We start from the raw sequence: 21,825 nt of genomic DNA, 5'->3' as shown, positions 1-21,825 counted from the left end.
TAAATGTATATACACACATTATATTTTATATAATTAAGCCAGAAAGAAAGAACATGAAACCCCTTCTTTGTGTAAATTAACTCCAGAAAAAAAAAAAAAAAAAGAATAAGAAAAAAAGTGAGGTAAAGTTTGTAGAAATGGGGAAAATAGCCAGTGAGCCAAACTGGTTTCAATTTTAAATAAGTTTGAGCTTTGAATATTATTTTTTTTTTCTGGCTGAAAACCATGTGGCTTTTGATGTAAACAGAAGTTTTTAGCACCAGTGTACTCTGATCAGATCTATACAGAGGTCAATTAATAGACCAACAGGAAGGATATCCCTACTAAAGTTCATGACAAACAGTGAAGGTGCATGGGTTTGGTATAATTCAGTCAAAGAACAGAGCTAACCGCCCTAACCGCCTTTGGGGACTTCTGTGTATCTCTGCACCAGCAATTGTTCTGCTTTGGCCAGGCAGTCCAAAATATGGGACCAAAAAAAAAAAAAAAAGGCTGTTGAAGGCTGTTGGTCTTTTTCCAAATCTTTTGTGTAACTTAATTAATAAACCAAGTAACAAACAACAAATTGGCAGCAGCATTTGAGGTGTTGTTCATGTGCCAGCCATCATGTCTCTACAAAACAAAATGTTCTCTTATTAAGAAGTTACAAAACAGTTGTATGTTGTCAAGTGAAGCTACGAGACAGAGCTCTGATGTTCTTCCTCCTGCAGAGGTTTTAGAGTTTATGAGGAACTCTGCAGGTGTGCATGCAAGCTTACGGGAAAACTCCAAGTTTTCCAAAACTCTAAGTTGTGCAAAGTTCCCAGTTTAAAAATACAGGCAAGTTAGGCATGTCTGCTCACAACACACTACTCCTTAGAAAGCAGTGATAATCTTAAGCACAATATACAGACTATTTTGGAGTAGAGTAATAACAAATATAATCTACCAACTGAAAAATAGTTTTCCTCTTTTTCATCATTCTGCCACAGACTAATTCTTTGTCTAATGTTAAATGGCAAATGACCAACTGCAAAAGACAAGTTACCTGGTTCTAGTCAATGGGACAGAGTAAAGGATAAAGTAAATTACATCTGCTATCTCATGATTCAAGTCTGTTTATGCTTAAGGTCACAAAAAAATTAACACCACGTACACTTCTGTCGACTACATACAAAGCTGTATGTAGTCGACAGAAGTTGGTGTACTCTAGTAACATACAAACCTCAAAAACAGGGTTGCAGCAAGTAGACTTGAGGCATCCTGCACATAGTTTCTGGAAATCATGTGACTACATGAATTTGGGAAATTCATGAATTTCATAACTCATGAATCCATCCGTCTTCTTTTAGCATTGGCAAATGTACATTTTTCAAAATACAGACATGTAACTCTGATAATCTAAGGAAAAACAACTAGCTAACTTTCTACTTAAACATTTTAATTATAATAGCGTGCTCAGATTCTGCAGAGACAACTGCACGTGTTTATACATTTGCTCCGGCCTTGTAAAGTCAAGTAAAGTACAACTACCTGTTTCACATTCCTTTGCACACAGTCTAATACCAATGAAGACAGAAGATTGTCTTCTCATAAAACCTGAGCTGCTGTGCATGTTTATGTTGGACTAGCTATAACCTTACAGGCTGATCAAAGTGCAAAACAATCAACAGAAAAATTACCGCTGCTTTGTATCAGGCCTTGCATGGTTGAGAAGCAACTATGAAGTTCAACAAGTATCTTAAATTACATTATTTTGATTTTCTCACTAGATTTTGAATACGATCTCTACATTTTTTAATGAGATTTTTTGTTTGGTTAGAAATGAATGGTGTGAAAATTAAATAGATTGTTTGAATTATAAGGAAATAGTTTTGAAAAAAAAAAAAAAAGGTAGCTTTATTATGAAACTTTGGCCTTCCTGTGACTTCTAAAATGACTGCATTGTTCAACTTAATTCCCTATCAACTTTCTAAATTGCTGGGGGAGGTTTTTATTAAAAAAAAAAATACATGCAAAATAATAGGATAAAAAGAACATATATATATATATATATATATAAACAATTACCATGTCTCTACCCACATTAAACATTTGCAAGGCCACTTTAAAACTATGTCAAAAAAATCCTGCAGTGTGAAAGATGACTTGGATATTTAAACGAAATCCAGCTTCAAAACAAAATCGGGGGAAACAGATAGGATAGCTCCTGAAAGTTAGACTCTCACAGCTGTGTGCTGAGAAGAAATGGGGGAAGGGGGAAATACTGTGAATTTTTTTTTTTTCTTGGCAGTGGAGAGGGGAACATGCCATCCCTATTTGAAAATTTTCAGGGTGGGAAAGGCTAAGGAGGGGCTAACATACTATACATACTTTTACGTATATTTTTGAGGCAGAACAAGAGGGTTATGTCTGAGCAGAGTTCAGCCAGTGGAAAGGGAGGTGGCATTCACTCTGGCCATTTGGTCCTCTTAAATAGCCCCACAATTTACAGCATGCTGAGAACAAACACAATAGATGGTACGTGGCTGCCTCACAACAAGAAAGCAACACAAATGTTGTGTACATTACATCACACATGTAAGAAAGTTAAATCCAAATGAAAAAAAATTGCTTAGTGTCTGGAGGAAATGTATTAAAAGTGTTTATCTGCAGGGCCTTTGGTGGTGTGGGCTACTGTGAACTTACACTCGCTGGCTCCCAGCCACTGAGTTCCCTAGTATTGTTACAGCCACGCTTCTGGAAATCTTACATTGCCCAACTCACACAGCACTGCAGAGAAGGGGTGAGAAGGATTACTCTTGTTTCCTGAAGCTATAGATACAGGACCTCAACATGAAATTGTAGGTCAGGGGAGGGAAAGACAAGCTAAAGGTATACTTCCAAGAAAAAAAGCTGCCGGCTTTTTTTTTTTACTAGACTGAACGAATAAATGAGATCAAACTGCTGAGTGCTGCTACATCTATGAAGATGTTTGAACTAAAGACATTGTGTAAAGGTTTTTTTAGTTTAAATCAACATTGTCTTTTCACACTAGAGAAGAAAAATGTAAATATATTAGGGATGGTATATCTAGTTTAACAGATTTGAGAGTCAACTAAAGGTGCAAAACTGAACACGCAATCCAACCAATAAATGTCAAAAGAACAGACAAAAAAGTCAAAGTCCTAAGAAGGGTGAGAGGACAATGCAGGAAGAGTAAACGCATAAGCAATGAATAGAAGAGAACACTGAGGCCTGTTGCAAAGTCCATATCAGAGTGTGAACCCTCGACCACTGAAACTTGTGCATAGCATCTGGTCAGGGCAAAGTACTGCTAAATTGGATCTGCTTTGCAGAACGGGAGGCGGAACCTTCCTGGAGGAATGGAAAAAAAATTCCAGCTGATTAACGTGAAGTAATACACTGCTTCACAGAGGAAACGATAAATAAAAGAATTTAAAATGGCATAGTTCCTTTGAATTTTCCTCCACTGTTGCTAGTTTTCTAGACTGCCTCCCGGCTTGCATTCACTATTGCTTCAGCGGTACATGGACATACAGTACTCTCACCGGCATTCTTCTAAATTGGTGATTTTCAACCATTTCCAGAACATGACCTCAGATTGCAAGAACACTTTCTGGAGTCTGTCACCCACTGCTAAGCTCAGAGGGAAGGTAGCCCCCACCTCCTGAAAGCTGGCTGTAGCAACCGCATCAAAAACCTGTAGGCAGCAGGAAGATACATCATACGTCACTGCGAGCTTTTTTCTTTTGTGTAAACTATGCTCAAAATTACTCACGAACAAAATTGTGTTGTTTTCTTCTTAAAGATTTACTCACTTCCCTAGCACCTGTTTAACATCCTGCACGGTTAGCCACCCTCGGAGCCTTCTGTGTACATTCTTCCAATTTATTGCCAGCATGGGCTCAGTTTTTCCCAGGGCTTTTCACTCCCAAGGCCAAGTGCTTCCTTGGGAGCATGCTCCCTTTGAATGTGATTGGCATTTGGGTGGGACGCATTCTCTGTTTGGGACAGTGAGAAGATCTAACACACAACCTCACATTCAATACAACCATCTGTTGACACAGTCGTGAGCTGGAATTCCATTTCTTGTAGCAATAGTTGGGACCAACATCCACAATAACTCTGCACTGAAAAGTTGTATTTGTGGCTCCATGGCCAAAACCACAGGGAAGCTATTTTTAACACAGCAGAGCTCTAAATAGTGGAAGCGCTGAAAATTTAGCTCACATTATGGGCCAAATTCTTCTCCTGGTTACACCCACTCTATGGAGAAGCTTGGATACAATAAACAGAAACACTCTCAAAGAGAGATTAAAAAAAAAAAAAAAAAAAAAACCTTACTTATGAGTAAAAACAGTATTTTAAACTTTAATTGAAGAAAGGTACACATCCCACATCATTCCCTCTTAATAAAAGAAAGGAAAGGAAAAGGAAAAAGGAACAATTTGAAATACAAATGATTGAAATTTGAAATACAATAATTGTACCTATTGTGTTAAAGATAATGCTTCCCGCTACATGTGCCTGAACCTACCTATAGTTAAAATCTCTCCATTCATTATGCAGGCACTTTTGCCTTAGACCAGCGAAGAGGACACTGAGCTTTATCTGCATCTTGAGAGAAAACACAGCCGATGACTCTAGTGTATGAGTAACAAATCAGGTTATAATAGCTAGACCTAAGCTTAATTACTCATAAGACAACTTTCTAACAACACGTTATCACCCGAGGATTTCACAACACAAAGCAATTAGTGATGGCAATACAGACTACCAAAGCTTTCCCATGGCGGAGCTGACAGGACTTGACCTTCTGGGTGCATTAGGTGTATTTTCACCAAAGTCCTCAAGTTAAACCACACCGGGCCTTTACAACTCGTATTTAAATTTTGTGGCACACTTGGGAAACAAATTTTTTTTCAATCCTCATGACCAAATAGTTGGCTTTAATAATTTCCTTTACAGTATCAAGATCTGCATATACAAGCATAATAATACCTATCATAAAATTAAAGTGTTTTGGGGCAGTAGTATGGTGTAGTTTGGGACAGCATGATGCAAGTTATTTGCTTCTGTTCACAATAAAACCATTTCCACAGAAGTCTTATTTAAAAATAAATAAATAAATAAAAAGAGGAAAGGGAACTGGGTCATTTTCTGAAACAGAAATTAAAACTTGTGGGAGAAGCCAATAAGATGAGGAAATTTCTACTTTCTCATAGTAATAGTCAAATGTTATTTTTCATTCAGGGTTTTACCACTGATGGGATTTCGTCCACTCTTTAAGCACTGCCCTATGACATATGTTTGGAAAGGAAATAAAAGGAGGAAAATCAAAAGGCAAAGGATATATTTTCAATTTTGCTTACATTTTTTGCAAATCTGAAATGTTGGCATTACTGTTATTATCCCAACACCTTCATATTTCACATGGTAAAGGAAAAATTAGAAGGTCATAAACCTTTTGCTCCAACTGCTGAGATGGGCCCCATGTGAGGCACTGTCACTAAAGTAGTTCACAACCTTAATTACAATTCAACACAGCTTGGGAATGACAGAATCACAGAATCATTTAGGTTGGAAGAGACCTCTAACATCACCTAGTCCAACCTCTGACCTAACACTAACAAGTCCTCCACTAAACCATACCACTAAGCTCTACATCTAAACGTCTTTTAAAGACCTCCAGGGACGGTGACTCCACCAGCTTCGTTGCCCTTCTCTGGACAAACTATAACTTTAACCATACTTTGACTCTAGGACAGTGTTCGCTTTGAGTAAAATGCTTGAGTGAGATGTGAACTCACAGAGCCTGAAGTTTATCACCCCACACCTGCCTTCCCTGTGAGTTCATTGAAACTCCAGCCAAAATTTAGAGAGCCTTCATACGCTAAACTGATCTTATGTACTCGTGACAATGTACAAAATAGTACAGAGAAAAAAAACAACAAACACTGAGCCAAGAAGCATCTCTGAGGGAAAATGTATTAACATTTAAGAAAGCTAACTGCTGCAATGTAACATCATGAAGAACCCTGTTCTTTAGCTTTTAGTGTCTCTTTGGCTTTCTGTCTGCTGGCTTCTTATCGTCTGTTCCTGACTCTTGGACAGGTAACCACTTCAGAGGATTGCAGCAGTACATAGGCCACGGCAGGAGCGTTAGCAGACATGACATTTAGGACTCTCGAGGCACTTTCAGATCATTTTTAGACTGTGAATGTAACTTCAGCTGCTACTAAGTAGGTTTTATTTTGTACCAGATTTTAGCCTTTGGAATGTTATGTTTGGATTGAGCTGGAGAAATGGGAAAAAGTGCGATAGTTTGCTTAACCAACTGAAATAAAACTCCTAAAACAAAGCTAAAGCGTTTTGTCCTTTAATGTTCATATTCCAGTCTGAGCATTGGCACAAAGTCCCTGCTCTTAGATCTGGAAGTCCCCATTTAGATTTGGGAGGGGAGTAGGCAAAAAACCTCGCTGCCTGTTCTGACTCCATTAGTGTAGCTAGCGAGAATTCCCGATCTCCGTACGCATTAAATAAATATTTAACATTTCAGGATTTAATCGGAATCCCAAAAGTTAAACAATAGCCTCTGCTATCGGTGTCGCTATCTCAGGGGTTGTTTTCACAGCCGTATATTTAGATCTTGGCCACATCGCACAGTTGCATTACGAATAGTACAACCCCCCCTTAAAAAAAAAAAAAAAAAAAAAAAAAAACTCAGCAAAATATGCAAACTTTTATAAAGTGACGCCTTCTCAGCAAGTCTCCTTCCCTCTGCTCGAAACAAACCAAGCGAGAGGCAGGCTCGGGACGAGGAAAAAAAAAAAAAAAAAAGAAAAAAAGACAACAACAACTGAGCATAACTTTACCTTCAGGACATTACTGCCGCTCCATTTTCTGCCCCTTCCCTTTCGCTCCAGCTCCCTTGCAAGCGACGGCCAGCCCTCTGCCGTGCGCTCATCCTGGCGGCAGCGAGGAGAGGGGCGGCGCCGGGCAGGGGCTGAGCTGGGGCTGGTGCTGAGCTGGTGCTGAGCTGGGGCTGGGGATGGGGCTGGGCTGGGGCTGGTGCTGAGCTGGTGCTGAGCTGGGGCTGGGGAACGGGCTGGGCTGCGGCTGGTGCTGAGCTGGAGCTGGTGCTGAGCTGGGGCAGAGGCGTGGAGCTGAGCAGCCGCAGGCTGCGTGCATGCAGGGCAAGGAATTCACATTCCCGCTTTAGAAACTTTCTGCGATAGCGGCGTGGCAAGGCTATTTTTGCTTCCTGCCTTCATCCTGGAGTAACGCTCCTCGGTCCACTGCAATGCAGCCATCTTTTGTGCCGTGTCTCTCACGCAATCCGTATCAAAAGCACTTTGCCGGTGTAAATCGTGCCCGTGGCCAGCCTGGCTGATGGTTTTTGGTGAATAATTTATCCAGCACAGTCTTCTCTGTGTGCCAAACGGGAGCGATAGTCATCGCAGTGCGCTTTGCATTAGGTCGCTCTGCGCAAAAAGCATGACATACACACAGTCTGGATGCATTAAATGTATATATAGTGTGTAATACATGTGAATAGATCTATATGCATTTAATGCATTAGATTGTATGTGTATGCACAAGTGAATACACCCGCGCCTCAAATTGGGCCAGCTTAATTAGGATAATGGCCCTTTCCATATAAAAAATACCATTATAAAGTATGAATGATCCTCATACCAGGCCTTCTAAATTTGCATTTTACCACTCAACATGTATACATAAAGATGGCAAAAATAGAATGAGAAATATTTTAAAATGTAAGTCTGCAAAAGATAGGTCACTCTGTGAACTTACAGACACTACAGAAGTCGTGTTGACAGCAGAGCACGTAGAGGTTTCAAAGTCCAGTTAATAGGAACAGTCTGACAGCTGCACATCCTAGAAGAATCACGGAAAGCAGAAGATAAAATTCTTGTGATTAGGTGCTTGCAGACTCAAAGCATTTATTATTTAAGGAGATTATTATGATTATGCCTAATCATTAGCCATTGGTCTTCATGAAGATAACTGGGGTTGTGTCTAAATTATCAGCTCAGTCCTCTCAAACTGATTCTTAAGAAACTTTGTGTCTACCTCCCACGGGTTTTGTTCCCTTGCAGAGCTCCAGTTATCTGGCAACACTGGAGCCAAGAGCAGACAGGAAGGTTCAGACACTCCCGTAAGGCATTCACGGAGAAGGATGAGCATGGCAAAAGAAAGCTAGACCTTGCAGATCACTGCTGGAGTTCTTTGAAGGATTCAGCCAGCATGTGAGGCAGATATTTCCTTGCATTCTACTTGGATTTCTAAAAAACCCTTGACAATGTCTCCCACCGTTCTCAGGGAAGAAAATCTACCAGGGGAAAGGAGGTAATAATCTCCCAAGAAGGTATAACTACTGAAAGAAAACGAAGCTAATACCTGGTTACTGTTGACAGCAGAGGGAGGTGGAGTTTCACAGGCACAAGTGCACATATTGGTCCAGCTCAACCTATTCGTGAGTGAGCTTGGGAAGGGAGTAAGGCAATCTGTGGATAACAAAGTCGTTGGAAAAAAAAAAAAAAATTAAAAAAATAAATACAAGACACCAACCTCTGGCTCTGGAAGTTCCTAGGTTGCTAAGTTCCTAGGTCCCTAAGTGCTGGGAGAGTATTCTGTGACATTACTGCCTGCCCTGCCCTTACAGTCTTCCTCTGGGCGTCCTCTGTTGCTTGTAGTGAGGGGCCCAAAACTGAACACAGCACTCGAGGTACAGCCTCACCAGAGCTGAGTACAGGGAGACAATCACCTCCCTGCTCCTGCTGTCTACACTATTCCTGATACAGGCCAGGATGGCATTGGCCTTCTTGGCCACTTGGGCACACTGCCAGCTCATGTTCAGCTGAGCATCGATCAGCACCCCCCGATCATTTTCCTTTTCACAGCCTTCTAGCCACTCTGCCCCAAGCCTGTAGCGCTGCATGGGGTTGTTGTGGCCAAAGTGCAGGACCCGGCACTGGGCCTTGTTAAACCTCATCTCATTCGCCTCAGCACAACAGTCCAACCTATAACATTGTGTACAACAAAGAATATTATGTTTTCAAATGTGCCTCTGGTCCATCTCTCTTCCAGTGATACCAAAGCCATGTAATAAGAAAGAAGTTTCCGCTCAGTGCTAGGGAACCTAACTTCATGCTCAACAGGAGCAAAACCTGGCTTTTTTTGTTTTCTTTGAAGGCAAAATGGTGGCAAGGAAGAGAATCATTTGGCATTTGAAAAGTTTTATAATGGGAAAAAAAAAAAAAAAAAAAAAAAAGCTTTTAAAATCAGAGAAGAAATGAGGAACATTTAATGGAAAAGTCATATCTAAATATTTTGTTGTGACTGTGATTGCAGTTTGTGATGGGATTGCAGCTGAACTTTTCCATTTATCCATTTTCCTTCCCTAAGCTTGCAGTAAAAAAAAAAAAAATCCAAACACCAATTTGGTACAGAGGTTCTCGGGTGTAAAAACACAGCAGCTGCAGTTGCACTGAAGTTACCCTGAACACCGGCCTTTTGGAGATTTCATAGAACAAGTAGGTGTTATCGTTCTCTTTTACCAAGGACATGTTTCTGAGAAAGCCACACAAACTTGAAATAAGTTCTTCTTCTGCCTTTCTGATACATACATAATCACACCCAGATTTTAATGTTTTCCTCTTGCAAATCTACTCTGCCAATTTATTGTATAAGCAACACCTTGATCTTCATTCTGTGATACAAATTTCCTAGAAAAGCTCTGAAATTAGTGCCAGTTTTTATTAATGGGATAGTTGGAACAGCAGAGAGAAAGCTACAAACCTCAATTTTAGCAAAATAGTTATTAGTGCTTACATTTAAGTGTGAGAATAATCTCTTTTTTATTCAGCAAAGTATTTATTTCTATGCTTTACTTTACTGCACACTTAAATTCAATTACCTTCATTTTAATCATGGGCTTAAGTGGTTTGCTCTCTCAAGATAATAAGACCATTGGCATTTCATTTAGCTCGCTGAGCTTGTTTTTCAGTAAATCTCGTACTCTCAAGCGCAAACTGACAAACATGCAAATAAGAGTTACCTTTTTTGCCTAAAGACAGAAAATGATAAACCCAGTAGTTTTGCAGTCCATGAGGGGAAACACCTAGGCATGGAATAGATTTTCATTTCCCTGATACTATCATATTAATTGTCTGCTAGCGAAATACTGCCTCACAAGCTGAGGTTGTACCATCTTTGATCTGCTTCTGTACATTAGCAAGGGCAGACTTAACCATTATTTTCCATTAAAATGAAGAATGTTGTTTGCTGTTTGCTAGACAAAAGCAAATGTCTTTGAGACATTGTGGGCCATAGCTTCACTTGATATAAATTGGCACGTCTCTTTCATTCCAGTGGAATTACACTAATTTTACACCTCAGAGTACATCCCGGAGACTTTCCACGTCATGTATAAACTTGAATAGAGAGATTCTGTATCATGAGGTGAGATCATAATATTCAAGTGTTTCACAGACTTAAAACTATGAGGTCTGGGAACGCTTGACTGTAGCTAGTAAATACAATATGGTCTGGTAATTAAGTGGGACTGATTATTTATAAGAAGAATAAGCCAGTTTGTAGGCAGAGCCAAAAAGCAGTTTTCTGTGCCATGGTACTCTTAATTAACACCTTTTCCCCACCGAAGCAGTAAAATGCAAAATTATGGTCTTATTAAGTCTTACATTGCTCAAAAAAGACCTTTCAAACTTCATTAACGTATGATCTGTTCACCAGCAAAGTGACCGTTTTAAAAAGAAGTAAAAGAATAATTGCAAAATTTGAACATAAACCAACTTACACCACTGGCTAGAATATTCCTGACACAATTTGAGAACCGGCATAAAATAATGCCAATTTTCCACCATTCAATTTGAAAGGAAATAAATTATATTATGTTGTATCAGTTACTTCAATTAAGCTGAAATAAAAGATTTTCAGGATTTGCTAATACCTTTAATGTTTATGGAATCAGACCGAAAGCAAATCCAGCAAAACTGAATTGTCTGCTTTCCATGCAGTCACTACTACAAAAAGTGGTGTTAATGGAGGCTTCGTATAAAAAAAAATAATAATAATAAATTGAATTTATGTAGCATACTTACATTTTTATCTTTCGAGCATTACTGCAATTATTTTCATATACAAGAAAAAATATTCTTAGCGGAAAAACAACAATGCCGAACGGCTATTAGGAGAACTTTAGGAAGGAGGCCTGATACTACCAAAACCAAAAGTTTAGACAAAAGCTTTAAGTCTTTCACGACCAATGTGGAGATCTGAGAAACTGGATCAGCTCATGGTTACAATAGCTGAAGGCGGCCGTGGATAGGAGCGGGTGCCGTGGGTGCCACACGCAGCCAGGAGCAGGCCCAGCAGGGCAGGCTGGGCTGCGGGCGCCATCTTGTACCGCAGGCACCATCTTGTACCACAGGCACCATCTTGTACTGTAGGCGCCATCTTGTACCGCAGGCGCCATCTTGTACCACAGGCACCATCTTGTACCACAGGCGCCATCTTGTACCACAGGCACCATCTTGTACTACAGGCGCCACCTTGTACCACAGGCGCCATCTTGTACCACAGGCGCCACCTTGTACCACAGGCGCCATCTTGTACCACAGGCCTGGCTAGCCAGGGGAAGTGGGGAGCCCGGCCTTCCTCTCCTGCAGCCCTCACTGTTGGAGGAAGCATGGAGGACTGGTAGTGAAAGGAGACTAGGAGCAGCTTGCGACAAGCACTCGGGGTTTTCCCTCAAATTACAAAATGTCTGTGCTGTTCCTGGTTGCTCAGAACTTACAGACAGTAAAAACGTTGAATGGAATGGCTTTTCCAGGCCTTCCCCTTCACCTGACTGGCAAATACCTTTTTCTGAGTTGAAGAAATACTGGTTTGGGTTCGTGGAGGCCTGGCTTCTGGCTGACAGGTTCCTCAGCGTGCCTTTTTTCCTTTCCTCTTCCTTTTGCAAGCTTCGCACTGAGAAGAGCATAAGGCCATGCATAGGCCTGAAACATATTATTTAGTCCTTTCTTCCAGAAGGAAAAAAAAAAAATGTCTGGGGGCAGAATGATTTCAGGATGTTCGAATTCCTGACATGGAAAACCCTGTGGTTAGGCAAAGATAATCCTGTTATTTCCACCAGTTTTACAACACCGTAAGCATCGCTTCCCACCGGGTGGTTATGAAGCTACATCAGGGCTAAGGGAAAACAAAGTGAAACCATCCCAGCCTCTGAGTACAGAAGGGCTTTTGGACCTCCATAAAAGTTCACTTCCTTGCTGTAAGCAGCAATAATTCAGGATAATTCTTCTTAGGTTCTTCACGTTTAAACATCAAATAGGATGCACGGCCTCAGAAGTGTTTTCTATCTGCACTGCAAATCAGAGAAAAAGGCAGTAAAAGTTAAAAGCTTCTTTGGAACAAATTGTCATTTACAGCCAGCTCACCATTGATGTGTACCCGAACAATCACCTTGAGTTCATCAAGTTCAGTGAATTCAGTGTTATTTAACTGTCATTCTTATATATTAAAGGCCAAGTATACATATATGTATATAATTTTTTTTTTTTTGGCTGAAGTCTTGTTCGTTCTTTCTGAACAGGGCCTGATTAATGACAGCAGAATCCAGCCTCATATTAATGCACCATTCAGTGCCCCATTTTCACACACTGCAATACTACATCTGTGCCTGTTTCATGTTCTCAGTTAAACTGGAAGCAAAAAGAACAGATTGAAATGGTGCATTCCAAGTATCTCTCTCATAGCTTTGCTTGCAAGCTGAATGGACCTTTTTGTAACCAAAAGGACCAGAAGCAGCCTCCTTTCCCAACTGGAAGCCTTTTTAAAATCTGGCTTTTACATTTCTTTATGGCAGCAGAGAGAAAAAGAGAGAAAAAAGCATAGCCTGTACTGATGCTGTGTCTGCAGGTTGTCTTTCACAGCAAGGGGCACAGTGTGTTTCCCTAGCCGATGCATGGTTGTGCGAGAATCATACATTTTTATCACTTTCAGTTATTGTTTCCTTCCCTCACCACAAATATTTCCCACAGTGCCACTGTTTTCTATTGGCCTCCTTACTCAGCCAAGCTAATAGTTAGGGGCACACTGGACATTTTGTCATGCTTTTTTTTATGTTCTGGTAGGCATGAAAACACTCAGTAGGGATTCCATTATGTTTTAGCACTTGTGTTGAAGGGTGAAATAACTTCACAGCCTGTCAGAGTAGTGATGCATCATGAATAGTTCCTTCTTTATTGTACATTTCTACATATTTCTATTTAAACATTCTTAGCCATGTTTTGTAACAAGCTGCTTTCACTGTACTTGACTGTCTGGAGGAGGAGGATCTGTTTTAATTTTCAAATGACCATGAAAGATTGGAAAGAAGTAACAAACAAGAACATCTCTGTATTAAGTTATCAAACTTATTCCATGGATCTGAGGCTGGAGAGACAAATCTCAGCAAAAAAGTTTGTACCTTCATTCAGTGTTTTACTGCCCTTGTTTTCAGAAGTTTCTGTTGTTTTCTCCTGGGTATTGGTGTCTCAGACTTTGACAATTTTGTCTCTTCCGTGATTTATTTGAAGACTGAATCTGTCAGAATTTACATAAGCAGAGCAAAGGGAGAACCAGGGTCAAAGCCCACGAAGTTTGTGTTCATTTGACCCTTTTCACAGATAGTTGTCTTCAGAGCCTTGTCAACAGCAACTGCTTTTCCAACACCACAAAATGTCAGATTTGCTTTTTTATTGTGTTGCTAGAACTCATCTCATTCCTACATTCAGCTGAATAACTGCACCAAGCCCCTGGTAATGCACATCTCTGATAAGTTCATTTTCATGAAACAGCCAAACTATCTTTTTCAGTATCAAATGTGTGAAGGTCGTTTAGCTGCAGTGAGGAGTGCTGCTTGGAAGGGACTGTGACTGAGGTCAAGGATGTATAGCATCAGCATGGGAGAAGAGGAAAGGGCATTTCTCTGCTCACATTGCTCCTCACAGTGCAGTTCAAGCTAGAAGTCACTGAGTATTCCCAACTGTTCCTCAGCTTTTTAAGACAAGAACGTCAGTGACGGAAGGATTTTCTGTACTCACAAGATAAATGCAAGGCAAAAAAACTCTGCAGTATCTTCTCAGTCTGGCAGTGTCCTTCTGACTCACCACAGCTCTCCTTTGGGTTTACTTTTGGGATCTCTCTGGGGCTGGCCAAAGCCACCAAGCCAGATGGTACATCAAACTGGGACGACATATCAACAGTAACACAGCCTCTGTTGTGTTCCCCTATGTGCTGACCCATGCTCATAGGTAAAATTTCTTGAATAGGCCATGACAATATATGTTCCCTAGAGGACCACCTTTAAAAACAGGTTACACACTAAATTCTAGAACATTAAGTTGAAAACATAGGAGCAATTTCTTCGCGGTACTTCAAAGGGCCCAATCAGGAGCATCTGCTGTAGCTTTGCCCTAAACCCCACTGATGGTGAGCAGGACACGTGCTGCCGGAGGCAGGCTGAGAATCAGGTCGTGACTCAGAGCGTTGTTAGTCTTCCTTCCTTAGGGTTTCCTTCCTCCCTGTCTCCAGGAAGCGGGTCCTACACCAGCTTTCTGCCTGGAACAAAGGGTGGCCCCTCCGCAGCATCTTGGGCTAACCTCCTGCAAAGGAAAGGAGTTCACTGCGCACGCAGTCCCATCAGTTCCTGCTGACATCCAAGGAAAGGCCGGAGCTGCCCGGCTGTGACTGCTCGCTTTGATGCTACCCCTGGTGTGAACAGAGCAGCACGTCCAGGGGCTGCTCAGCAAAGCCAGACCTGGCCACGTTCAAGCGCTCTGCGCCAGACCCTTCATTTCACTCGGCACCCACAGCAGCAGGATGCTGAGCAAAACGTGGCTGTGTTGTAAAAGGCGGGATGTGAAGTACAGAGACCGTAGCAGTGTGCTGGCTCGTGCCTCGCCAGAAGTCCCAGGCTGTGCCCACCGCATGATCCCCTCCCGGGATCTGCAGACTCGTGTCCCCATGCTGAAACCGAAGCCCTGCTTCCCAGCCCACGCACCATGTCAGCTGCACTCTGGCTCGTACAACAGATACCAGGGGACTTACGTGCATGGCAAAGTCAAGCTTCAAATCCCATCCTCTATTCCTAAAATAAAATGCAGAGCGAAAAAAAATACTTTAATCAGTCCATTGCACTTCTAAAAGTATGGGAGCGAACTGGACTAAGACAGCCCTCACTAAAGGGAAAGATGAGAACCCTCTCTCTAAACCTCTGTAGTCCTCTGTTGATTTACAAGTCCTAAAGACAAAGTTCATTAACAGCATTTCCCTTATGACTTGACCTGGGTTGGAAATATTTTTTCACCATTAGCTAAGAATATATCCTAAGAATGGTAACACAATATTTTCCTATTGACCCAGCAGAAAAAAATTCAGGATCAGTTAAAATAGATGGCTGTATGGATTCAGCTGTGTAGCGAGCTGCGTAAACTAAAGCAATTGCACCAAAATTATAGCAAGAAATTTTAAATAAGCAGTAAAACATTTTGGCTCTGTCCTTATGTTCAATTTTCATTGATTTACTATAATGGGATGCATTGAAAGGAACCTTCTGCTTAAAATCCATAGTGAGCTATAACAAGGTTTCTACGACATGATGGCAAATTTGAAAAAAAAAAAATTGGAAAGCTCTGCATCATGAATGTAGACTGGCCTTTTAAGGATACCACGTAGTGCCTGGGTTTTGCAGAAGTGATTCAGTAAATTTAACAGCCCAAAGTCAACAGCTTCTTGTTCTTTCAGCAGTTATGTGGTCTTGGGGAAAGAAAAAAGAAAAAAAAAAAAACTTCCCTTTGTCTCAATTTTCTCAGAATTTTGAGGTTTTTTTCTGCCTATTTTTTTAAATATAAATCAGCAACTCTTTTACGGACCCATTTATTGCAGGAATAACTGTAAACTGCAGGGTAAAACTGCTGGCTCAAAGAACTCAAAGGACACAAAGCAGACTTCGTGCTTCCTCCTGCCTCGCAGACGTTTTATCAGCTGGAGGAAAATTAATAACATCCCAGAAGTGATTTGCATTCACAAGCTCAATAAAAGAGAGGCAACACAGAAAAAGTAATCACACGGGAATGCAGAGAACATTAAAACCAGCAGGAGAAGACAGCGTATAGTCAAAACACAGGTGCTTCATCGTCATATTTTCACTCGAGTGGCAGTATCTTCAAATAACCTGCAGAGAAATCCCTGGAAGAGGTGGTGGTGGGAGGACTGTAGGGGATGCAAGAAACGATCTGTGGAGGGCACGGAGCGGGCTCTGCCGGCACCAGGGGATCAGAGGCAGCAGAAGAGGCTGCGCTGAGCTTCTTCTCAGTGACCCAAAGATGCGAGGGCACAGGCTGGGCTCTCCGGTGGGTTACCTGCTGTTTTCTTAGAAGAGCAGGTAGGCCCCATGAGTTACACTCATAACAATTTTAGTGGTTTGTGAATAGAGAAGGAAAAAAATACACCCTTTGGGTCTGCCTGGCCCAGATTTTTACAGGTGGTGGTTGCAAAGCGGGTTAAGACACAAGCCCTTTCTGGAGAAGGGGAGAGCAGAGGGCAGGGCTGCGTGCCACCACGCATGGCGGTGGCAGCCACCATGAAGAGCAGTGTTCCTAATGCCAAACGTGTTGGCACTAAATCACAGCAGAACAGACTCCAGAAGTCTAAGAGCATCTGCATGCACATTGTTCTGGTTACGTGCTGCCTTCATCATGGCAAGAAAGGTGCCTGAATAGCCAGGGCTGTAGAAGAGCAGATGTCACGTTCACTATTTTACCATCCTGATCAGAAGGAAGGAGAGAAACCATGTATGCTTACAATTAGAAGCCAGGGGCCTGATCCAGAGTCTATTGAAGTCAACAGAAAGGTTTCCATTGACGTCAGCGAGCACTGGGATGGGCCCCCAGAGCTTCGCTGCATGCTAACAACATCTTGACTGTTGTCAGCTGGGGCTCCGCAGGGTGAATTTCAGGAGTGGTTCGGATGCCCCATCTCCCTCGCCCTGTGCTATGGGTACAAGGGCAGCCTGCAAGCAGGGGGCCGCAGCTTTTAGGCTGGTTCCAAACGCAGACCAAGCAGCAGCACACTGTGCAGCAGCCTTGGGCTGTGCTAAATTAATGCCATCTGCTACTGGCCTTCCTCCCCTCGCCTCCTCCCACCTCCTCCCTCAGGGGGCTCCTGACAGTGGAGAATAGCTGGAGTACAGTCACAAGCCTCACGCCTCTTCCTGTCCCTAACACACCCTTTACACCCTTTGTTTCTCTCTAAGTGTCATGGGTGGAGTAGGATCCCAGTACGCTGGCTCCAAACCAGCTGGCAGCATCTGGCCGGCCTCGGCCCCATTCCTCCCAGGCTTGGAGGACCTGAAGCAGGCAGAGCCTCAGCTCTGTAGTCTCTGGGGGTTAATGTTTTTTTCTTTTTCTTTTTTCCCCCATCAGGAGAGGAGTTATTTTCAGTGACATCACTGCCCCCCTGGCTGAAAGCTTATGAGCTTTCCAAACGCAGAGGAGAATTGCAAATGCCGCGTGAAATCTCCTCTCACCCTTGCTTGGAGCCTTTGCCAACAGCCCTCGCGGGGGAAAGCTCCCACTGCTAGTCTGAGAGTTCAAAAGGTAGCAGCCATTTCTCACCATGAGTGTTTGGGAAATGCAATTGAAAGTAAAGATCCTAATTACGTTTGGCATTTCTAATAGTCGGTCTCCCGCTAAACAAATGACATCATTTGTGGCATTGGCAGCAAAAAGAGCCCACTGTAAAGAGACTGTAAACAAGAGTCCATCCAGACTCATTCTGCTCTAACAAAAGGAAGGGGAAGAGGGGTGAGTCTTGCTCAATGACCACGATGCTCACATTTTTCTCAAGTATTAAACATGTTCTGATACCTCTGCAAAACAGTTTGGAAATGGGGAAAAACACGCTCAGAAACGGGGACTTTTGGCAATCAAGAAAATCGCCGCGCTCGGCTGTGCAGCTGCTCTGGCCGGGGCATGGTGGCTTTTCTGGATCAGAGCCTTGTCAACGTCAAAGATCTGTGAGGCTGGGGAGAACCTCCTCTTGGTTATCGAAAGCTATATTTGACATGTTGATGGGATGCCTTTTCCAAAAAGAGGACTTACATTTGCAATTCCCCTTGAAAAAAAAAAAAAAAAGTTGTGCATCAGAGCTTTCTTTCTCATACAACACTGCGAGCTCTTCGCCCTTCACATGAGGGTGTCACAGCTCACATCTCCATTGAAGTTGCATTTAAACCTATAGAAAGCTCCCTCTAGAGAGGAGCAAAGAGGCTTTTAAAGAGGCTTTTCCCCAACATGGAGGAACTCCCTACGGTTTCTGTGCAAAAATGCATCAGCACAGCCTTTCGGGGGAAATACCAGCAAGAGAACGCAGAAGCTGTGCACCAAAACATGGTTAAGGGAAAAGGCAAAAATTTCCCCTTATTAAAAAAATTAAAAAATCAGATGGCTGTATTTCAGTCTCAGTTTGGGTATTTTCCAGAAATACCCACAGCCTGGGTCTAGTGCTCTGTCCTGTGGCTGTGCTGGGGTCAGCGCAAGGCAGGAGGATCGTTCGGAGCTCTCCTTCCCTCCCAGTGATCCTGCTCGACCCCGCTGAGTTTGTCATAGTTGAGGGCATCCCAGCATGAAGCGGTGTGAACACAGAGCATTAATTGTAACAGGATGTGGTTAGAGGCTTTTTGATATCCGCATGCCCGTAACTGTAACCCGTATTCAGCTGTTTTCAGCCCTCAATGCAAATAGAAGTAACATTTGCATCCAGATTGCCTTCAGTGCATAGATGTGCTGGGTGATAAGTTAAAACTACAGCGTAAGGGGAATGCCTATCTTTTCCATGTCAAATTTATTGTTTTTTTTTTTTTCTCACCAGGTGCTGGAGATAAGCGCCCTCTGTCAGATTTCTTTTTAGGCAGTTGCACTCACTGCTGCAGAAGAATAATGTGAGTTGAACCGAGATCTTAATCCTTTCCCGCTGCTCAATTTTTGAAATTGCTGTGCTTTGACCAGCTTCCTTCCCCTAAGGAAAGATCTCGGCCCGCTCTCTTTTTCCTTTGCACAAGTCTGACATACACTTTTTGTCCAGGCGTATGGAAATATCCCCTCGCCTGCGAAGTGAGATGGGTTCATAATGTTCCCTTTTCTTATTAGTTGGGTTGCATGACACTCTCTGAACCTCATGCGAGCCCTTTCACAGTAGTTAGGCCTCATTCATGGGAGCACTCGCCTTGCTGAGTGTGAAAGAGGCCATTTATGCCTAATAATGATAATAACCAGCAGTTGGAGGCTGGGAAAAGAAAGGAAAATAAAACGCCACAGAAGTTTACAGGAAAGGCCGCTCAGCGCTGCCAGGAGGGTGAGAAGGTCAGACATCTGGTGCTCGGTCCTGCTCTGGATCACAGGCAGGAATGCACGGCTGCGGCAGTGGGGCTGGGCTGCCTGCCCCGGCTGGGAAGCTGGTGGCCGGCAGGGCCTGGGGCTTGCTGCCCTGGGACCTCTTTCATTTGGGGTCCCCACAGCCAGATCCTCCTGCCCGGCCAGGCTCCCGGCAATGAGAAAATTTGGCACAGAGGAGGAAAAACACACCCTGAAAAAGTCACGGAGAGTAAGCTGGGGTGAAGACTATAAAGGAAGTGTTTGTGAAATCCCTCAGAAATCATGCTATATTTATCTTCATGAACCATAAAAAAAAAAAAAAAAGATTACAGTGACCTGTGTGCCCTAACTCAGCAGTCCCAAGCTTTCTGGGCACAGGCTGCCAATGTTCATATAAAAAGCATGTACTTCTGGGAAGCCAGCTGCAAACCACCTTGCCCCTTGTAGGTTCTGCTTTAAGGGGCCACAGACATTACTGCTTTATTCTGCTCCAGCAAAGCCAAAAATTGCAAATATGCGGAAACTGTATGAAAACCATGGCTCATTCTGGATACACGGAGCTCGCCCAGATGTTGGTATCTGGACCTCTGCACGTGTGGCACACAGACCGGGGTGAAGCTGTTTTCAGTTTCATGGTAGAATTTGCAAATGCAAATCACCAAGCAGTGCCCTAGCATCTTCCTGCTGTGAAAGCAACAGGAGAGACCTCTCATGTAGGTGCAAGTCACTGAAACATAGAGAGTAGCAGGACCTACAGTTTCCTAAAACCTAGAATAACGCTTGAGTTTAACCTTCAAGGGCTCAGCAATCCACAAGAGGAGGAGTATCTTATTACCAAACCCTGCAAGATCTTGGAATGTTTTTCCTTTGATGCTGCAATTTCAACACCTCCAGCATTTATTGTAAGCTATCTCAAACCTTCACTCTGTTGTTCAGTTTACGTTCATCTCCATCTATTTTTAACGAAAAATAAACTCAAAAGCACATTGGAGAAGTATGGTATTTCTCCTGAGTATCATAAGACTGCTTGATCACATCTTTTCCTGGCACTTAGTTCATTGGTTTATGAATTATTTTGTTACACTGAGTGCATAGTTGATAGTTTAATGGTCGAAAGTGATCGTTCTTGAAATACGGATGGAGTTGTCATGGTAATACATTGCCACGAAGATTAAGGCATGCTTAAATTAAGGCATGCATTGAATTCTCAGTTGTTTTAGCTACTCTTTCCTTGCCATGTTTGGAGAACATCATATCTAGTGAAATCCTCCAAGACATCTCACTGGATTACCCATCCAGCAGTGACTATCCAATGCCTTGAGTCACCAATTTGCCATCCTTGGAGCCAGGCCAGTCACATGCAGCGTGCGCCCTGGCCCTCTCGAGCAGGCAGGACAGCCATTGGGCTCCAGCACTGTCTGTTTTGCAATACCAGGAATTCTTTCCACCCCCTTTGAACTAAATCTCGAGCAGATGAATGCTCCGCTGGAGCATTTGACTCAAAGACATGCAGGAAGATTTTCAAGAGCAGAGAAGAGTTCAGACAACAAGGAGAGATGGGTTTTGAAGGTTTGATTTTATTTTTTTAAGGAGCTTTAAGAACATCACTAGCAGTAGATGGGGTTAAGAAGGCTTTCAGAAACACTTGTTGAAAGCATCACCCTCGGAGTTGCCTCCTACACACCTTATGCAGCAATTTGTTGAGGAAGAAGTCACCACAGTGATGATTTCTATCAGAAACTCTGACAAAGAAGATATTAGTCAGGTGTAGAGTATATTTGATATCCTGATAGCATTTCTGACTTGAAAGAGATCAGCTGACACCAGTTAAATGTCTGGTCATGGGTGACCTGTCACTGGGGACTTTTCGTGCAGCGTGTCCTCCCACTGGTTCACTGACAGGGGCTGGGGGGAAGGATGAAGCATCGTTTCCCCAAACCTAGCTCTCTGTAACCAGCCTACTCCAGCGTTCGTGGTAGTTCACAAAGATTTAGTCTGTGCCTCCCCATCTACGCAGTGGTGAAAAACATATAATAAAGTCTTATCTTTGACAAAATTTGTATGGGAAAGGAGCATTATTGCCAGTCCCATGCAGGGTCTCAAATCCATGCTGGTATTTGAAACACAAGTAAAGAGAAACCTCCAGGCATTCAAACTCAAAAGAAGAAAAAAGAAAGAAAGAAAGAAAAAGGCCTAGTCTATTAATACGTGGAAATACAATTTTCAGAATTGCCTAAGTAAGAAGAAGCCCTATATTTACTTCTAAAGCTCCTATCACTTTGGAGGAAGCAAATCCACAGCAATAAACATTTGCAAAGAAAACTGTTGTAAAATCCACTAATGCACAGTAATAACACATTGTGACTGCAGTCAACACCTT

At 42.5% G+C, this 21,825-nt stretch overlaps 1 protein-coding gene across 1 annotated transcript in view; it reads right to left on the bottom strand.

Annotated features, from left to right (window-relative positions):
- Window positions 1–21,825, bottom strand: part of SMAD5 (SMAD family member 5) — an 82,736-nt gene that overhangs the window by 34,038 nt on the left and 26,873 nt on the right. The window contains exons 2-4 of the mRNA XM_040573225.1: window positions 8,404–8,510; window positions 7,798–7,881; window positions 6,858–7,466 (exon numbers count right to left, since the gene is read on the bottom strand). The gene's annotated coding sequence lies outside the window, so the exon portion shown is untranslated. The remainder of the gene's footprint in view (window positions 1–6,857; window positions 7,467–7,797; window positions 7,882–8,403; window positions 8,511–21,825) is intronic.

The sequence above is a fragment of the Cygnus olor genome, chromosome 14 (genome assembly GCF_009769625.2).
Source record: "Cygnus olor isolate bCygOlo1 chromosome 14, bCygOlo1.pri.v2, whole genome shotgun sequence".
Classification (NCBI taxonomy): Eukaryota; Metazoa; Chordata; class Aves; order Anseriformes; family Anatidae; genus Cygnus; species Cygnus olor.
This window is presented reverse-complemented; position numbering and strand designations above follow the sequence as displayed.